The following is a 21,107-nucleotide window of genomic DNA, read 5'->3' on the forward strand; positions in this document are numbered from 1 at the left end:
GAGGTATCGGGATGCAGAGGTGGTAAGACATGGGTAGGAGGGGTAAACAGAGTGAAAGGTGATGAGATATCAAAAGGTGGAAGGAAAGACTGGAAGTAGAGATGGTAAGACATCAAGAGGAGGAGGCAGTGATACATCAGGAAGGCAAGGCGGTGAACAAGAAGGAGGGAAACGCAACCTTACATTATAATGAGAGAAAGAATAGTCTGGGCTTGTCAGAAGAAGGATAAACTCCAGGTATGCCACAGACCTGGCTGATCAGAGTGGAGGAGTGGAGTGGAGAACAAACACTTTGCTCTTTGTTGCTCAGATGGCAAGCTATACAGCAAGAGGGCGGGGTGTAAGAGGATAGGTAAATGTGTAGACAGAAGCCTCATAGGAATGAGATCACACTGGTGCAGTGAGGAGGTAGAATGAGATGGGGTCCTGGGAAGTTCCCTGGTCAGAGAACAAGACCAGTATCACATCATGCCTAATTATAATCTATGTTGGCCCAGCCTTTGGTGAAACATTTGACTGTGCTTGATCACAAACAACCTAGCCTCTGTCCATTGCCTACACCTTGTGTGTGGGGGCAGCTAGACCCATCGACCCAGGCGGACAGGTCTCTCAAGCTAATAAGAGAACTGGAAGGAAACAAGGGGAACCCATACTGTTACCCAAAGAAAAAAGTGCAGGATTTAGATACCACTGACTGAATGACTAAAGCACTCACGGATTGCCGGGAGGAAACTTGATTCTTTTTTTTTTACAACTTTATTTATTTTGGAGGCAGCATATGTATACAGTTACGCACATGAGACAACCTGTCCGTTACATATCATGGAGTAGCTTAACTTAAGCATCCCCCTCCCAAGTACCCTTTGCGGTTGCCCCCGGAAATCTGAGGTTTGTGGGTCATCACCGCCACTGGGCGGGGTGAGGGTCTCTAGGATCTCAGGAATCTCGTTGCCTGCTGCGGTTGGAAGGTTAGAGCTGGGAACCAGCTATGATACTCCAGTGCCAGAGACCAGGAGTCAGTGAAGGGGTGTAAAGCTCTTTCCTTTGCCGCTGTGACTTTCTCAGCCACCAGGATCTCCCACACTTTTATCCACCAAAGGGGTATCAAAGGTCCTTCCCTTGTTTTCCATTTGCGGCCAGAGTAATTTTGGCCGCCAGAAGCAGTTTCGTAAGCAGTTTGGCGTTGTTCCACGTTTTGGGTTAACATTCCGGTCTTGCCACTCCCAGAAGGATCACCCCCGGGTCTATGGGGAGCCTACGGTGGGTTATGTCCTCAACGATGGGTGTGATCTTTACCCAGAATGACTGTGCCGTGGGGCATTCCCACCACATGTGGAAGAAGGTTCCCCTGCTCCACATCGTCTCCATCAGGTCGGTCTATAGATGACTGAAAGTGGTGGAGGCGCTCCGGGGGATAATACAGCGGTGGAGGAGTTTCAAGGCGCATTCTTTGTTGGTGATACACCTAGAGACTGAGTTGATCCTTGTCCAGATGTCCAAACATGTTTGATCCGCAATGGAGTGTCCTAGGTTCTCCTCCCACCTGGCCATGTACAGCGGCTTGGTCGTCAGCATATCCTACTGTAGGAGCTTCTACAGCTTAGTGATCTTCCCTCGACTGGGGCCCTCCTGCAGTGCATGCTATAGGGAGTGAAGGTCCCTCATGGCCCCTTAATGGATCGTTGGCTGCATGATCCAGTGCCTAATCAGGGCGTATGTAAATCTCTCTGTTTCCCCCAGCTGGAAGCAAATCTTGCATTCTTTTAAGCGCAGTGGGGTGCCATTATCATAGAGCTGTGAGAGGGTCTGCAGGTCCCCTTTGGACCATCTGCAAAAATTTGCTATATCCATTCCGGGAGAGAAGTCCGGGTTCTGGAGGATCGGGGAGAGAGTGCTTAGGCCCTTGGGTACCTTCTTCTTTCGCTGGGCCCTTGACCATGTGTCAAAAGTGGCTTTGGTGGATGATAGGATTGAAGGCCAACGGCTATGGGTTATGCCTGGGATGTGGAGCAGGGAGTTCAGCTGGAGAGGGCATTTAGTCTGTTCGATGTAAGTCCGTTTGGGGGGGGTTGCCTCTTCCGCCCAGGCTGTAGCATTTGAGAGTTGGGCTGCTATGTAGTAGTTTGTAAGATTGGGAAGGCCCATGCCACCCCATTTGGCCGCTCCAGTCACATCCTTCAGCGGAATTCTAGCTTTACCCACTTTCCAAACACATTTTGAGAGTTTCTTCTGTAGCTGCTCAAGGGGTTGTTTCGGGAGAGGGACCGGCAAGGTTGAACTCTGGTATAGAAGTCTGGGGAGAAGGTTCATCTTACATGCTGTGACTATGCCTAACAAAGAGATTTCCTGCCCCTCCCAGCGTTTCAAGTCGGCTTCCAGTTACTTAAACTAAGGATAGCTGTTTCTGGTCCGCTTAATGCGAATCCCGAGGTAAGATGAATACGTAGTGTTCTATTTCAGCGGGCATTGTGTTTGGAGATCTGCTGCATCGTCCGTGCTCAAGTTTATCCCCAGTGCCTCCGATTCAGAGTAAATTACCTTGAACCCTGCCACTTGTTCGAAGGCTTTTAATTCTTCCAAGGCGGCGGGGAGAGAGGATTGACAGTCAGTGATGGAGAGCATTACATCATCAGCGTATAGGGAGATTGTAAATTGTTCGCCATCTATGTTCATCCGAGCTATCCTGTCAAATTTTAAGTGAATCCTTCGAGCAAACAGTTCCATCACAAGGGCGAAGATCAGTGGGGAGAGCGGGCATCCCTGTCTCATTCCGCACAAGAAAGGGACCCAGGCTGAGACTTTTTGATTCATCCTCAGCAAGGATTTCGGGGCCTAATAGTTAGCCAGCAGCATCCTGCGGAATGAGGGGCCAAACTGAAAGGCTTCCAGCTGAGGTGCATTCCAGTCCAATTTATCAAAAGCTTTGGTAGCGTTTAAGGTTAGGAGTGCTAGTTCCTGCCGACCTTGGGCGGCTACCTCGATGAGAGTGAGGGCCCGTCGGATGGATCTGTGTGATTTTTCCAAACCCAAAGGTTCGACTCCCAAAAGTTCAATTATTATTATTTTTATTATTTATTTTTTAAATTTTCTGCAAATATATATGTGGGGGAGACCCCGCAGAGCCCCCCCACCTTACCCCTATACATTTTTATACACTTTACTCCCCCACATATATATATATGCGAAAAATTGGGGGTCAGACTTTTGGGAGTCAAACTTTTGGTATTCGGTCCTTTTGTACAATACCTCGTCGGATATTGTCCCCTGTGCTTCTGCCTCTGATAAAGCCTATTTGATCCGGGTTTATGATGGATGGCAGGAACAATGCCAGCCTGTTCGCCAGCACTTTAGAGTAGACGTTTGCGTCTACGTCAAGAAGAGAAATAGGGCTGTATGATGTACAGTCTTTCGGGTCTAAACTGGGCTTCAGGAGTAGGATTGTGGTGGCTTCCTGCATGGAGGGGGTTATTGTGCCTGCGTCTCGGGAGGAATTGAATAGTTCCGTCATTGGGCCCAGGAGCAGGGCACGGACTAGTTTATAGAATTTATGCGAGAATCCATCAGTTTCTGGAGCCCTAGGTTTCAAAGTTGGGAGCACCTCCTCAATTTCCTCAGCCGAAACGGGGTCTCCAAAGAGGATCTGTCCGTTTCCGACAGGTGTGGGAGTTTGGCGTGTGCCATAAATTGTTCCTGTTGCACTTACAGGCGGGGAGTGGCTGTCAGCATTTCTGCTAGGTGGGATGTTGCTACCTGTAGTTTTGATTCTTTCCCATAGAGGATCTTGCCTTCCGGACCCCTTAGGGCAGTGATGTAGTTTCGACGGTGAGATCTGGCTAGTTTGCTAACCAGGAATCGGTTGGCCTTATTACCATTCACATAATAGCTTTGTTTAGTTCTGGTCAGGGTCTGGGCAGTGTCCTCCGTGTAGTGGGCCTCCAATTTAGTGCGGGTCAATCTCAGGAGTTTGGCTGTCTTAGGTGACCATCCCTTCTAATGCAGTGTCTCCACTTCAGCCACTTCCTTTTCCGTCTGCTCCTTTATGTCGGCGCGTCTTTTCTGATATGCCGCTGCCTGAGCTATCAATTCCCCCATGATCACTGACTTCATGGCTTCCCATCTTTTCGCCGTGGAGGTAAGGTCGTGAAGTGGGAGAATGGAAGGCCAGGCTCCCGTCCTTCACCTCTCGCGCTTGGCCTAGAGGGTCACGACCCAGACACCCGCCACGAGAAGAGTTTGTCCATTTACCAGACGACCAGATACCCTGGTACAGGAACATACGGATGTGTCCATCTGCCTGCCCAGCAGCCCGCACTGGCCATGCCGACACCTGCGGCACAGATCAACTAGACTAAAATCTACACGTCGTTAGAGATGCCATGACGACCTAGACAACGGGAAGCACATCTGTACAAATATACACACTGGACATTCCCACACCAATCTACACGAAGAATATACTCAGTGCTATGACGTAGGCGACAGGCATATTCACGGACGTGCATCTTTATTATTTTTACATAGGCTTTCAGAATGCAGAAACGCAAGACGCGTCATGAACTCATCTATAAAGCTTGCTCACGCTTCTCTTGAAACCCGTTACCACCATGAGAGGTATAATGAAGACACGATACTGGTCATGGAACTATATGCTACTATAACCTAAAGCACCTATGCACCAAACGGACTACTTATGCACCAGGCCCGAGTAGGCCTCAAACAAGAGCTCCCGTGGACATTAACAAAGCAAGAGTCAGGTTGCTGATCCTGCAGAAAGAGCCGGGTGAAGCAACCAGCCAAGGTCGCAATGTTGCAAACCTACATTCCAAGAACAAATCATCAAAGGCACGATGTTGCAACCTCGTACTCCGCGCACCAACGTTAAAGTCACACCGGCAAATTAAACCAGACGCACAGTGGAAAAGCAATATTAATTGTGCAGAATTCTGCCTCTTTCACGGTCCCTCCCCACGTGACCAAGCCGAACCTGACGAGATGCCAAACCCAGGAGAGAAGAGGCGTCTGGATCTCTCGCTACGGGACACAGGCAGATACACATGAAAGGCTCAATGGACATCTGCGACAGTGGGAGCGGTCAGCCTTCCAGCTATGAATAAATCCTCACATTGTCTGCACGTACCCATAGTGAAACATTGTTGCAACTTGCAGGTACACCGAGAGCTGGGAACAGCGGTGGTCCCAGGCTGGGAAGCTCACGGGCGCACCAATCAGAACATGGGGCTCTTATCACTGACGCCAGTAATGTTAACCAATCCCCAGGAGTCTTCATGTAACAATTTTCGTGTATCTAATTGTAGGGACAACCCAGATATACCACCTGACTACCCTTTGTCCACTAACATCGTTCTCTATATGTGTGCTATACTAACCCTACCACTCGAGCAACCAATTAAGAGTGGCGATAGGTTTTTTTGTTAACTTTCTGAAGTGACGCAAGTAGCGCGTCATAATAAAGTAAAAAGGGCCTGCGAGCCCCACGATTGTGTGTGTGTCAGGACGGACGCGTACGCTCCTTGACCCATCCCTGCCGTTTTGTTTAATAAACAGCAGAGTCACCTTGCTCCTTGTGTGTGTCTCATACTCTATCTCATCTGGGATATACACGGGAGGAGTTGGGGCCTCCCTGCCTGGAGGTCTGCGGACGGCCCGGCCGACCCCGGCAGAATTTCCCCCCGACAAGTTGGAGGCACCGCTGAGATCTGTTTAAGATCGACTTTTTATTTTTTACTTTTTCCAGGCACTCCCGTTGCGAGGAGGCCCGGCGGCGCGGCCCCCTCTGCCGTTGCCCCCTTCTGAGGACTACAGGACCATCGCGGAGCTGCGAGAAGACCGGACAGCGCAATCCGGATATTGGCCCTCGGGAGCCGGTTGAGAAGTATCCCGCCCGCTGTCGGCGAGTGTCCAGACGTGGTCCAGACGAGGGGAGGTGGCGAGCCGCTTGGAGGGGTGCACGCAGTCGAGCGGCCCTGCATCGAGAGAACTTGGTGAGCATGCCACGCACAACAAGCAATGTGAAATTGTGAGGGAAGGGGTAGGAATTAAATACGGGAGGCGGGAGGTGTTGTACAGATGCGCGGCGAAGGTCTAACAACTTAGTGTTGCCAATGGAATGAATGGTAGCGAAACGAGTGCGAGAGCAGTCGGCTACGTTACGCGAAAGAGGGGGGCGGGGCACGAAAACATCACGTGCGGCCGCTCGTAAGACACTGATTGGCCTAAGTCGCGACTACGTGTGAGGGTGGGTGTGTGTGGTTTCCTACGATTTGGCATTTATTGATCAATGAGTAGACGAGGATCCCTATTGTTCGAGCAAGAAACTCGATAGGTAGATGACGTTTCCCTGTAGGCGGTAGCTAGTTGCCTAGTTGCCCAATACAGAAGATAATTGGCTGGTTAAGCCCTCCTGTTGAGGGGCGTATCACACGCGAGGCGACGCAGCGTGCGCAGTCCGATTATATTATTGATTTGATTACCTTGTTCCAGGAGAGACAGGAAGACAGCTGTAGGGTTAGCGGGGGTAGATTGCAAGTGTATTTTGAACTTAAAAAAACATAATAAGAATGTACCAGTAGCTCGAAGAGATCGGTGACGTCACCAGTAGGGATTTAATAGGATATCGCGAGCACAAGGAACTTTGGTTTTGAGAGTGGTGGGGAAGAGAAACATGATAAGGGAGCGGATACGGAGATAAACGATAGACGAGTGGATCGGAAGAGGAGAAGGGGAGAGGGGCGTGGCTGCGCACGGAGAACGCCGGCCACGGCAAGTGTAAAAGGGGGAGGAGAACGGGGAAACAGGACGACTGTATAAGAGCGTCGTAAGGGGTACGCAGCCGCAGGGGGCTGCGTGCGCTTCGGCCACCGGGGGCCGTAGGGGAAGGAATATACAATATAAAATCATACACATATATATTTTTGTTTTTTATGTTTTTTAATAATTTTTACTGCATATTCTGTCAAAGGATTGTCGTAAGTCCCCACACTTGCGGGGCAAGGTAAACAATATAAGGTTGTATATTGTAAACTGCTAGTGAAGGGAAGGGTAACAAGGGGAGCGCCACTATGTCATACGGGACAGGGTCGGGAGGGTGGGGGAACACCCTCACTACCCCACTACAACACATATGCACCACACTGCCACCCCATAGGGAGAAATTAATTAAGTACAGCATAGAGTGGACCCAAGGGACGGACAACAAAATGTTAACACCATGGCCGCCTAATGGTAGTTTCGATCCATATGCCCAACATTCACTGCTAAACCATCTGCACAATACATACAAGGGGAAGAAGTTGGCAAACCATGTGGAGGTGTTTAACTTATGGAGGATGTTCCAGGGGTCCCGACCAGGACCAAATGGAATGTTCACTATGGGGGAAACACCGGAAGAAAAGGAGATTAAGAAAGAAGGAACGGATGGGGAAAAGGGGTGTGAAAGCACAAAGAATACGGGGAACGGAGGAGAGGGAGGAGAAAAGATTGATAAATCAGACGACATAAAAAAGGAACCGAGCAATGAGACCCATAACACCGGGAGTGAAAACAGAGGGAGGAGGGTTGTACCCTTTAAGAGAATTAGGAGAAATAGAAGGACAGTTAAGGGCGGCTGAAGGATACTCGAACCCGGCATACAGCCCTCCACCATATGTGGCTCATAGGAAGATGACAGTGGGGGAGGGGAGGATTGGAGAAGAGCAGACTGTAGAGATAGGAAATGATGAGTGGGTAGCTGCACAGATATTATTAAAATTACGAGGTTCACTAACTGGAGAAGAGAGGGAGGTAGTAAAGAGAACAGACGAGGATAGTGCAAGAGAGAGTGAGATGAGGGGGGAGGAGCTAGTACGACAAAAGGAAGAGATTTTGGAGGAAAGATTAGCAAAGCTAAGGGATGAGCAGAATGAATTGATCAAACAGCTTGAGAGGGAGGAAAGAGAGAGAGTGAGGAAAAGGAAAGAAGGTAAGGACGAATTGGAAAAATTAAGGGAACAAAATGAGGAGCAAAGGAGAGAAGCTGAAAGGGTAAAAGCAGCAGCAGACAGGGTGTCAAGAGTAGTGCTGAGAGAAAAGAAGAAGGAAGAAGAAGAAAAGGAAAAGGAAATGGCAATATGGAGGAGGAGGGTACTATCAGAGACAGCTAAGAAATATGAAGAGGGGAAAGTAATAGAAAGTATAGTAGAAAGAGAAAGGGTGAAATGGGAAAGGAAGAAAGAGGATGAAAGAATATTGGAACAGATGAGCAACGAAGTGATGGAGGAATTAAAAAGGAAAAGGGAGGAAAATAGTAGGGAGATGGAGGAGAGAAGTGAAGGGGAAAGAGAAGGGAGGAGTAGGGAGAGTGAAAAATGGGGGGATGTATATAGAAGTAGAGAAGTAGCAACAACATCAGCACTAGGGGGAGCAGTTGGTAACAAAGGAAAAGGAGAAATGGACTTAATAGACTTAGAAACAGTAACATTAAAAGGGAAAAAGGCAGAGTGGGGGATACCATTTATGACTGATTTTTGCAGTGAGGAGGAAGAAGGAGTAGAGAGGGGAGGAAGAAAGAGTGAAAGGGAAAGCTTAGATAAGCTATACCTCACTCGAACAAACATAGACTCGCCATGGATCAGTAGGAGAAGGGAGGAGCTGGAGAGAAGTGAGGAGGGGGTGCAACAACTAGTGGAAAAACAAACCCATGAAACCACACCATCCCCATCTCCATCACGCCCTCCCCCATCGCACCCTACATGCTCAACCACCGCACGCTCGCTGCGCACAATAAAGCTCGCGCCCTTCATGGACGAACTGACTCCCTATGCATGTCGGCTTAGAGACCTCCCTAGTCGCAGGCAAGACAGACAAATAAACATGCCCACATTAAACACAGGAAATGACGAAAAAAGGGGAAAGGACGGAGAAGGAGTTAGGAGCAGGGGTAATAAGGACGAACTTGAAGAGGTAAAGGAAACAGGAGAAGAGGAGGGGTGTGAGGACTCGATATTATGGAACGTAAAGGGGGACACAAGACACAATTTAATGCCACTGTTGGAGAGAGGAGGGGTTAGACCACAGTATGTACCTTGGAAGCATACGGATAAAGAAAATATAAAATGTAGGCTCCCATCACTAAGTGGAGGTGCGGGTAAGTGGATATATGAAATGGAAAAACACACAGCAGGACAGAAACTAGCAGTAGGAAATGTGAAGGGCCTGTTAATATCAATATTAGGGGATAGAGCGGATGACATTTGGAAGAGAGCGGGATTCCATGGGGTAACAATAACGAACACATCGCATGATGGGGCACCATTTGCAAACTGCAGACATGCGCTATGGCAGGCACTGAGAGTACAGTACCCAGACACATCAGACATAGGAGCAATTACTTCCCGTAAGATGCGTGAGAATGAGGATCCTGTTGATTATATCCAGGATATTCAAGAGAAGTGGCGCATGGAAACTAGAGAACAATGGGACAAAACACCAGCCATATTTTATAATATACTAGTACAAGGGCTCCCAGAAGGAGTTCAGAAACAACTAAAGAAAGTAGTGGGAATGGAAGCAAAACCATGGCCAGAAATACAACTGACTATAGTACATCACTGCAGGACATGGCAAGGAAAAATGAAACAAAAGGAAGAGGACAGGAAAACAGAAGAGGCCAAACTAGTACAGAAAAAACTTACTAAATACACAATGGAAGGGGCACTAATAACTACGCCCACACCAATGGCCCAAAGCCCCACACAAGTAGTGGCTGCACAAGATCCCGCTCAAATAGCACCTCCACAAAGTGTAATACAGCAAGTGCCGCCTCTGCAATTACACGCACCAAACATGGGAGGAGGGTAGCCAATGCAAGGAGCTGGGTATTATAGTTATAACAGGGGGAGAGGAGGATTTATGAGAGGGAGAGGATACGGATATAATACCCAACAGCAGGTGGGGGGACTTAGAAATTCCTACCCCACAGGGCAACCAGTATACCAGGACAACACAGGGAGCTTCCCATGGCAAAGCAGGGAACCACCCGTGTGTTGGAGTTGCGGACTATTAGGACACATGTCACGTACGTGTAGGGTCAGGCCAGGAACACCAGCATGGAATGAACAAGCACAACCTAGGACCTCACAAGAACAGCAGGGCATACAACAACAGCAGACGTTACAACAAGGAAGTGACCCACAACACCAAATAACCCAACAACAGCCACAAACATATTCACTGCCACAACAACAAATAACACAACAACAGCCACTGCCACAACAACAAGTAGCGCTAACACAACCACCCCAAACTCAACAAACGCAATTGGGTAGGGTGACGGTGTTGGGACACAACCCTTACACAGGGAATGGCCAATCATTGTACCCTCAATAGGACAGCCCACAGACGGCCTTGGTGTGTCCCATCCTGTCAGTAACACCTAATAGTGCGGAGGAGCCACGCATAGAGGTAACGATAGGTGACAAAAAATTATCAATCCTTGTTGACACCGCGGCAACCCGGTCTTGCATAAGGGAAGGTAAATTTAAGATGTCAGGCGAAGCCATGAACACCCAAGGATTTTCTGGGGCTAAAGGGTTGGTTCCCTTTACTGATAACGTTCCCTTATCTATTGGAGATTATGATCTGTCGGTTCCACTTTTGTATTATAGTGCCTCACCAGTAAATATACTGAATATGACAATCTCCTTTACAGAGGATGGCATAATTTGCTCTACTCCAGGGATTAACATGCTCGCAGCACGACAGATTATGCAAGCATACTGTGGACAGACAGCGATTAGGGCGGAGCCAGTAGATGGCGAGCTATTCCAGTATGGCACAGACATGGCATTTGGGAAAATATGGAGGAGGCCAGCAGCCTATCTGTTCCGACCAGAAACACCTGTTAATGAACCAGAAGGAAAGGTGTTTGTAATGGACATCGAGAGCATTATTGCAACAGCTGATTATGTTGCTGTGCACGCCCAAGATAAAGAAGGGAGAGCATGGAGGGCAGTGATAGCACTAGCAGAAGGATGTAGGCTGACCCAGGTGTCAGATGAGGAGCTGTTCTCAGAAGAAAAGGAGGAAGGTGAAATGGTGTTCATGATGAGTGTAGAAATATGGCTAAGAGTGGCTCACAAACAAGTAGCACAGAAAATTGCAATGGCACTTGAGGCACCCGCATGCACCCCAGTCCCATTCTTTAAGGAGGATATGTCAAAGGTGCCCAAATCATTATGGACTATTAGCCCTTATGACGTGGGATGCATAAAAAGCATAGGGGGTGTAAGGATAAAATTGAAAAAAGGTGCCATACTACCAAGAGTGAAACAGTACCCATTGTCAAAAGAGGCAGATGAGGGCATATATGAAACCATAACGGCCCTTATAAACAATGGCATATTGGTCCCCTCAGAATCACCATGTAACACGGCTGTGTACCCGGTGCGCAAGGCTAAAGGGGGGTCTTGGCGCTTCATACAGGACCTCAGGCCCTTGAACAACATAGTAGAAGCAGAGTATCCAGTAACAGCAAACCCGCCCACAATATTGTGTGGCATTCCAGCAGAAGCATCACGATTTACAGTGATTGACCTGAAAAATGCTTTTTTCTCAATATCATTACACCCAGACTCACAAGATTTGACAAGCTTCACTTACCGAAATACAAAGTGGAAACATACCAGATTACCACAGGGGTATTGTGAATCACCCTCAATTTTCAATAGAGTAATACAAATGGATTTGGGTAACGTTGAGGTGGAAAGCACAGTGTTGCAGTATGTGGATGACATAATAATTTGCAGTACAAACGAAAGTAAATGTAGAGAGGACTCCTTAAAAATGTTGACGATATTGGCTGAAAAGGGGTACAAGGTAGACATGGAAAAGATACAATACTGTCAGGAACAGGTACTTTACATTGGCCAACTGATATCCCAACATGGAAGAAAGATTGCACCACAAAGAGCACAGGCCATTTCAAGCACTCCTATGCCACAGACTGGGAGAGAACTGCAGCAATTTCTGGGGCTGTGCAACTACTGTAGAGCATGGGTATTTGATTACAGTTCATACATAGGACCCCTGCTTGAGGGTTTGAGGGAAGCCAATAAAGGGGAGAAAAAGTTGGGGTGGACTATGGAAATGAGGGAGTCCTTTGACGAATTGAAAGACGCGATATCAACTGCTCCAGTACTGGCATCCCCAGACTATGAGCGACGATTTTTTATATTTTCACATTGCGACTCAGCAGTGATGAAAGCAGTATTGGCCCAAAAAACGAGCATGGGCTATAAACCAGTAGCATTTTACAGCGGTCACTTAGACCCCGTGATGTTAGGCCACTTCCCTTGCGAACAAGGTCTCGCTGCAGCTGCTTTTGCAGTGGAAAAAGCATCAGCAATAACCATGGGGTGTCCAACTACACTGTTTGTGGAACATGCACTATTTGCAATATTGAATAAACCCAAGTCCACACTAACGACACAGAGGGCATCAGGTTATGAGATCATTTTGTCTAGGGCTGAACTAGCAATTGTTAGATGTAGCACGGTTAACCCTGCAAGGTTCCTAGCAGAAGTAATTGAGGAGGGAGATTACGCCCACGACTGTACCCAAATAACTGAAATGTACTCATGTACTAGAAAAGTTGAAGAAAACGCACTAGAGGTAGGTGAGCTTTTGTTTATTGATGGGTCATCAACTATTGATCAAGGAAATGGGATACGGAGGACTGTAGCAGCAGTAGTAAAAATGATGGAGGCGCTGGTGTGTGTGGCTATTAAATGTGTACAATTACCACAGCATTACTTTGCTCAAGCCGCGGAACTGGTTGCACTAATATTGGCATTGAAGGAACGTTTTGACAAACGAGTAACCATATATTCCGACAGTGCATATGTTACATCCACTGTCCACTCAGGGCTATCAAAATGGAGAAGAAGAGGGTTTAGGAGAGCTGATGGCACTCCAGTGCAACATGCCCTCTTGTTGGCTGAACTAATTGAAGTAATAAACGACCCCCAAGTGCTAGCCCTAGTCAAATGCACCGCACACACCAATGGTGAAGACCACGTCTCAAAAGGGAATGCAGCAGCAGACGCACATGCGAAATATGCTGCATACTTTGGTGAGATATGGAACCCCACAGACTCACAGAGAGGGAGAGGGAGGGGAATGGCTAGGGAGATGTTAATAAGAGAAGGGTACACCCATCTCCCAGCCACACAGATTATGGAGCTACAAGTGGCTGCACCAATGGCCGAAAAAGAAATATGGGTAAAAAGAGGATGTACAATGTCACCAACCGACGCACTATGGCGCCAGGGTGGCACTGGAAAAGTTGTAATACCATTGGCACTTTTAAATACCGCCCTGAGCCAATTACATCACCCAGCCCATACAGGCAAGGAAATAATTGCAGCACGAATTAGAGAAGATTGGTTCTGTCCCGAGTTAAATTCTCATGTGTCAAATTTTATCAGCAATTGTCTCACATGTCAACAGTTTACGGCCGGTCATACCCTAAAAGTGATAAGAGGTACCATACCCCGGCCAGAAGGACCTTTTCGGCACCTTCACATTGACTATGTTGATATGATCAACATATGTCAAGGTAATAGGTATATGATTGTAGTAGTATGCCCATTTTCTAGGTGGATTGAAGCAGGGCCCTGTTCACACCCAGATGCATTTAGAGCAGCCAAATTCCTAGTAAGGGAGGTCTTCCCCAGGTGGGGAGTGTGCGAGGTGTTAAGATCAGACAATGGCCCGCATTTCGCAAACGAAATGTTCCAGCATATCACATCCCTGCTGAGCATAAAACACAAATTTGCATGTGCATACCACCCACAGGCTAACGGTGTATGTGAACGCCTGAATGGCTTACTGAAGGAGGCAATTGCAAAAATACAACAAACAACAAAGAAAAGTTGGTTGTATTGCCTTCCATTAGCCCTATTTGAATTGAGGAATAGGCCAGGGTCCGACCACCACCTCACCCCTCACGAGGTGGTTACTGGACGTCAAATGCGCCTTCCCTTAACGCCAACGTCAAGGGCATTCACTGACCACGAAAGTTCAGCGAGTGTGTTAGGTGATGAAATGTATCAATATGTGTCTTCTTTGATTACTAGTGTTGTGTTTGTGTCTCAACAGCTCGAGCGCACACGGGGCGGGTCTACCAGAAATCAAGAAGAAGGCGCCAGTACAGAATTGGAAAAGGAGAACTTGTGCAAACTTGCCAAAGGTGACCACGTGCTACTTCGCAATTTCAATAGAAAATGGAACGATAAGAGGTTCACTGTCCCCCATCTGGTAGAGGACGTATCAACAAGAGCAGTAAAACTAAAGGACAAGCGTGCCTGGAACCACCTACATGATGTAAAGATCTACAAACTGCAGACCCGCCCCAGCGCCAACGACAGGTCCATTGGAAGAACAGCAACAACATCCCAGACAGCGGAAGGAAGTTCTACCACAGACAACGACCCAATTGTTCCCTTACCGTGTCACTACCCAGCTACCCCGGAGACAATAACTGACGAAGAAAGGGGTGATCCCCATACTGCCCACCCCATGGTCACACGTTCAAAGAGTAAAAATACTTCCGCCATCTGAGCCCAAACCCCCCGCCCATTGACTCCCAAGTACAGTTATAACTTAAACTGAAAGACATTGCCTGCACAAATACACATGTAAACACGTGAATGTTCTCTTTTTTCTCTCGCACATACAGGAACTGCGTATTATTGTATTGTTAAGAAAAGAGCTAACTAACAAGTTCACTGTCCAGGCGTAGATGGTACTCCCAGACGATAACTACCCAGAAGAATTGTCACACCAATTTGTATACGAAATAAAAAGGCCAACATACCTAAAAAGGAGAAGGGTACGTGTCTACTACACAGCCTTCCTCCTGGCCATAGAATATTCCATGCCCCACCTCCGCCCATACTTGCCGGTCCTAAGAGACCGATCACTTAGAGTAGCGTGGGAGCAGCTCTTCGCCTGGGCACTGAATGACTATTTGATAGGGAGAGCTTAAAGGAAACAAAACTAACATTTAATAACAAGCATTTTGAGAATTTTTAGGCGGGCAACTTTAACGTCGCAAGAATACGCTGCCAGGACTGCAGCAAGGTAAGAGCAAAATGCCGGTGAGATTAGCATATGTAATAAAAATAATAGGGATTTTGATGATCACCGGGTTCTTGGCTGCCTCTGCCTGGCAGTACAGCTATGCTATCAATTTTATTGCTGCACCCAAACCTAATATACCCCCGTCCCCTGCTGCAACAGGTGTTACGTCAGGTGGTAATAGTAACATTGCACCCAAGCAAAATAGAGTTAAACGCAGCACATACTCAGACCATAAAGGTATTGATAATTATATACAAGATTCAGCACACGTCACAAACAACATATGGTACCAACACATGACCCGCATTGGTAAGCAGACAACTGAGGATAGCTGCTACGTTTGCTCATTAATACCATACGCCATGAGTGCTTCACGAACATTTGTTGCCACAGAAATAGATGAAAAGACAGCACAGTGCATAATATACTTGGCACTGTTCCAAACGAAAGGAAGATTTCAAGGAACAGTAGTGCACATGACATGGAAAACACGAGACTCATACCCATATGAAAACAACTTCCTCAAGACCTATTTGAGTTACTACAAGAGTAGTTTACATGCTGAAGCATTCAAATACATAACAAGTGGCCCTGCAAAAGGAGAAACAAAGAAAGTAACACTGCAGTATCTACCATGTGATTGGTACGCCACTGAAGTTCCGGGTAAACAAGGATGCTGGGAGAGGCCGCTGGTGACGATAACAGGAAAGGTGTATCTGGACAACAGTTGGGAGATAGGAGTGATTGGCAGCAACATGGTAACAAAAGAAACTATCTCAACCATCGAGACACACAATCACTGATGTTGGACGACGTGGATCAAGTATGTACCAATGCTCACGTGGGTAGAAGAAGATGAAGACCCAATAACAATACTACCGTTGACTGCGCCCAAGGTATGCTACCAGCATAAAGGAGAGGTGGACGTAGGATATAACACCAATTGTGCAAGTGTGATGGAGTTACCTGAGGGGGGAGCGGGAACAGCAGTAATAATGGACCATTATTGGGCCTGTGGAGAAAAGGCATACCATACACTGCCTCCCCTGTGGAATGGTGTGTGCACAATGGTACACGTCAATGTACCATCACTAGTAGTACCTAAGAAGCATGTCAATGTGGCGAACTTTCCTAAAATGGATGAAGGGGACAAGAGAAAAAAGAGATCTGCACCATTTCAGGAGGAGCAAGGGAACAGGACCAACAGCAATGATACTGTCCTACATAGGAGAAAAAGACAAGGAGAGCCACTGACAGGAAATTACCTGTGGGGAAGGTCGGAAACGGCACTAACATCAATACCGCCAGAACACAGACTATTCAGCAGAGCAGCAATATTCTTCTCCTCAATAATACACCCGGGACTGCAGGCTTACGCAAACGCAAAATGGCTCCAAATAACTAGATGGGAACTAATGATGACCATCAATTCTACAGTAAATGGGTTTAACGCAATAAAGGAGGAGCTGCGAGCTGTAAGGATGGTAGCACTCCAGAACAGATATGTATTGGACCTTCTCACAGCAATAGAAGGAGGAGTTTGTGCAAAGATAGGACAATCATGCTGCACGTTCATACCTGCCAATGATGCTGACAATGGTACACTGACAGAAGCAGTTTCACAATTGGCCCAGATGCACTCCAAAATGATGGATGAAAGTAACGGTGTAAACAAGGATAAGAGCTGGTTTTCACTATTATGGTCATGGATGCCATCCTGGCTGTCAGATGGACTGAAAATAATAGTGGGTTGTACTATTTTGGCTGGAGCTACGCTGATCATAATTAGATTTTGGAAGGCCCGGAAGGCACGCACTACTGACGAGTTGCTGGAAATGGTGGGAATGCACCCCTTGATGCCAGCAGATGACGGCCAGCATACAGGTGTGATAATACAGGAGAGGGAGAAGTTGCGCACCCAAATCATCACCAACCATCTAGACCCACCATCAGTGAAGGTCGAGAACCCAAGAAACCCCAGGAGCTACATAGGAAGATGGGTATACTGTACTCCTGGAGGAACCTGTGAATATATGTATTGGTCATTTGAAGATCATGTAAACCATTATGGACATCTCGGAGGAATAACTAAGATATGGCGAGTAAGAGGAGATAACGAGAAGGATATGTTTGTGGTCGACAAGTCGACCAGAGGGGGGACTGAAGTGGGAGAATGGAAGGCCAGGCTCCCGTCCTTCACCTCTCGCGCTTGGCCTAGAGGGTCACGACCCAGACACCCGCCACGAGAAGAGTTTGTCCATTTACCAGACGACCAGATACCCTGGTACAGGAACATACGGATGTGTCTATCTGCCTGCCCAGCAGCCCGCACTGGCCATGCCGACACCTGCGGCACGGATCAACTAGACTAAAATCTACACGTCGTTAGAGATGCCATGACGACCTAGACAACGGGAAGCACATCTGTACAAATATACACACTGGACATTCCCACACCAATCTACACGAAGAATATACTCAGTGCTATGACGTAGGCGACATGCATATTCACGGACGTGCATCTTTATTATTTTTACATAGGCTTTCAGAATGCAGAAACGCAAGACGCGTCATGAACTAATCTATAAAGCTTGCTCACGCTTCTCTTGAAACCCGTTACCACCATGAGAGGTATAATGAAGACACGATACTGGTCATGGAACTATATGCTACTATAACCTAAAGCACCTATGCACCAAACGGACTACTTATGCACCAGGCCAGAGTAGGCCTCAAACAAGAGCTCCCGTGGACATTAACAAAGCAAGAGTCAGGTTGCTGATCCTGCAGAAAGAGCCCGGTGAAGCAACCAGCCAAGGTCGCAATGTTGCAAACCTACATTCCAAGAACAAATCATCAAAGGCACGATGTTGCAACCTCGTACTCCGCGCACCAACGTTAAAGTCACACCGGCAAATTAAACCAGACGCACAGTGGAAAAGCAATATTAATTGTGCAGAATTCTGCCTCTTTCACGGTCCCTCCCCACGTGACCAAGCCGAACCTGACGAGATGCCAAACCCAGGAGAGAAGAGGCGTCTGGATCTCTCGCTACGGGACACAGGCAGATACACATGAAAGGCTCAATGGACATCTGCGACAGTGGGAGCGGTCAGCCTTCCAGCTATGAATAAATCCTCACATTGTCTGCACGTACCCATAGTGAAACATTGTTGCAACTTGCAGGTACACCGAGAGCTGGGAACAGCGGTGGTCCCAGGCTGGAAAGCTCACGGGCGCACCAATCAGAACATGGGGCTCTTATCACTGACGCCAGTAATGTTAACCAATCCCCAGGAGTCTTCATGTAACAATTTTCGTGTATCTAATTGTAGGGACAACCCAGATATACCACCTGACTACCCTTTGTCCACTAACATCGTTCTCTATATGTGTGCTATACTAACCCTACCACTCGAGCAACCAATTAAGAGTGGCGATAGGTTTTTTTGTTAACTTTCTGAAGTGACGCAAGTAGCACGTCATAATAAAGTAAAAAGGGCCTGCGAGCCCCACGATTGTGTGTGTGTCAGGACGGACGCGTACGCTCCTTGACCCATCCCTGCCGTTTTGTTTAATAAACAGCAGAGTCACCTTGCTCCTTGTGTGTGTCTCATACTCTATCTCATCTGGGATATACACGGGAGGAGTTGGGGCCTCCCTGCCTGGAGGTCTGCGGACGGCCCGGCTGACCCCGGCAGAATTTCCCCCCGACAGTCGGGTGGGTTCTCCTTAAAGTAGTTATGTATTGCTTTGGTTATAGCATCCCGCACCAACATATCTTGTAGCATTGGCTCAAAGAGTCCAGCAAGGCTTTTCCCTGGGGTCCTGGTCGAAGATCCGGGCAGTCAACAGGACTGGAGCATAATCGGACAGGACCCTTGTGCCGACCTCTACTTCATCATTAAACATTAGCAGTTGTGGACTTGCCAATATCAAATTTATTCGAGACGAGGAGCGGTGGACGTGTGAATAGAACGAGAAGTCCGTCGCATCGGGATGAGGACCCTCCAGGTGTCTACCACCCCCAGGGTTTTAAATATGTGGCATAGGCCCAATGCATTTTTAAAGTCCCTAGATGCAGGGGTTCCGGATCTGTCTGACAAGGGGCTTGGGGCACCATTAAAGTCACGTCCTATAACTACTTGGCATTCGATAAAGGGGAGGAGCTTCGATTCCAGATCAATGAAGAAGGCTTCCTGGCCCTCATTTGGGGAGTAGATGGCAATTAGCATGTGTAGTTGATCATAGAGGTCACACTTTACGGCACTGTATCTGCTATCTGGGCTTCGCAGGATCTCATTTTCCCTGAAGGGTGTTCCCTTCGCTAGCAGAATCGCTGTGCCCCCTTTCTTGCTGTTGCCCTGTGCCAGGTATTGTATCGGGAATGCCTGATTTTGCAGCCGTGGAGAGTCTTCCGTCAGCAGGTGTTTCTCCTGGAGGAACACCACTGAGCTCTGGAGGTCTTGCAGGCGCCTAAGGGTGGATTTGCGTTTTTCCAGCGAGTTCAAGCCTCTAACGTTTAGTGAGAGGTAGCGCAGCTTTATGTGTGGTGGAGGTGGTGGAGGTGTACCATGTTGTACACCTTCAATGGTCAGGTGAGGGCAGGGGGGTGAGCTACCATAGGGAAGGTCGTCCTCAGGTGTTGGGTTGTGGATATCGTTATGCTGCAACCAAATTTTACTTGTAACTAAACCAGGCCCAAATTTGGCCTGCCAACTTAAGGGGCCAAGAAAGGGCCCAACAAAAAAGGTCAAAAACCAAAACTTAACCAAAACAGGCCCCGTGGGCCAAAGGCCAGAGTGTATGTCCATTCACTAAGCTGGGGCATATTGTGGGACGCCTGGGCGCCGAAGGTGTGTGCTCAAGCATGGAGATCAGGATGCTTCTTGTTAGTTTTGTGTGGCAGGTGGCTTTCCCCCTCTGGTGACTTTCATCCGACAGTACACTGTGATTTCAAAGTCGAGCTGTGGAGTCTGTCGGGGGACGGGTTTGCCAGGTCTTTGTCCAGAGTCGATTGTTCTCCTCCCATGATGCCTCCGGCTTCTTCGAGGGAATGGATTATATCTGTCTGTCCTTCGAATGAGAATTGGAGTTTGACTGGGAATAGCTACCAATATTTGATCTTTTGGTCTTGGAGGAAGACAGTTAGCGGCCACAGGGTTCTCCGTCGCTGGACTGTGGTAGGCGCCAGATCCTGGAAGATTTGTTTAGAAGCACCTTGATAAGTCAGGTCTCCCTGCATGCGACTGGCTGACATAATCTCTTGCTTTGTCACAAAGAAGTGGACCCTGGTAATTACTTCCGGAGCGTCTGTCGTGGAGGCGCCCCTGCTCCACAGTCTATGGATGCGATCCAACATGAGTATTTAGAAGATGTCACTAATGTAGGCCGGCAGGGCTTGGTCTGATACTGAAGCGGGGACCCCTCTAATGCGGACATTATTCCTGCGTGCCCTATTTTCTAAGTCCTCCTGCTTGCGGTGCATGCTCTTGCTGTTTTCCTCCAGGGATTGGAGTTTCTGCTGCAGTTCAGTAATCTGTGCCGAATGGTCTAGGACTTGGTCCTCCGTCTCGCCCACCCTGTATTCCACCTCCTCCATATGGTTGTCAAGCCCCTCTAATTTTGTCGCCACCTCTGTCATGCAGTTGAGGAACTCCGTCTTGATGTCCGCTAGAAGGGCTTGAATATCATCCTTCGTGGCCCATTGGCCCTGGGATCTCTCAGGTGATATGGTCTGGGTTCTGGTGGAGTCAGCTTTCCTGGATTTCTCCTGCAGGTGTAACATACTGGCTGTGTCTGCTGATTTCAGGTCCTTCTGCTTGGCCATTGTGGTGCTACAATGGGAGCCGGCTGGGGTGGGAGCTCAGGAGGTGTTGGATCGCCAAGTACCGGTTGCTGGACCAGGGCTTACAGACCCCTCGTGAGGCCTTCGGCTTAAAAGAGGTTTTGCATAGCCCTCGGGTTAT

Source organism: Ambystoma mexicanum, chromosome 1q, assembly GCF_040938575.1.
Source record: "Ambystoma mexicanum isolate Mex_15411 chromosome 1q, UKY_AmexF1_1, whole genome shotgun sequence".
Taxonomy (NCBI): Eukaryota; Metazoa; Chordata; class Amphibia; order Caudata; family Ambystomatidae; genus Ambystoma; species Ambystoma mexicanum.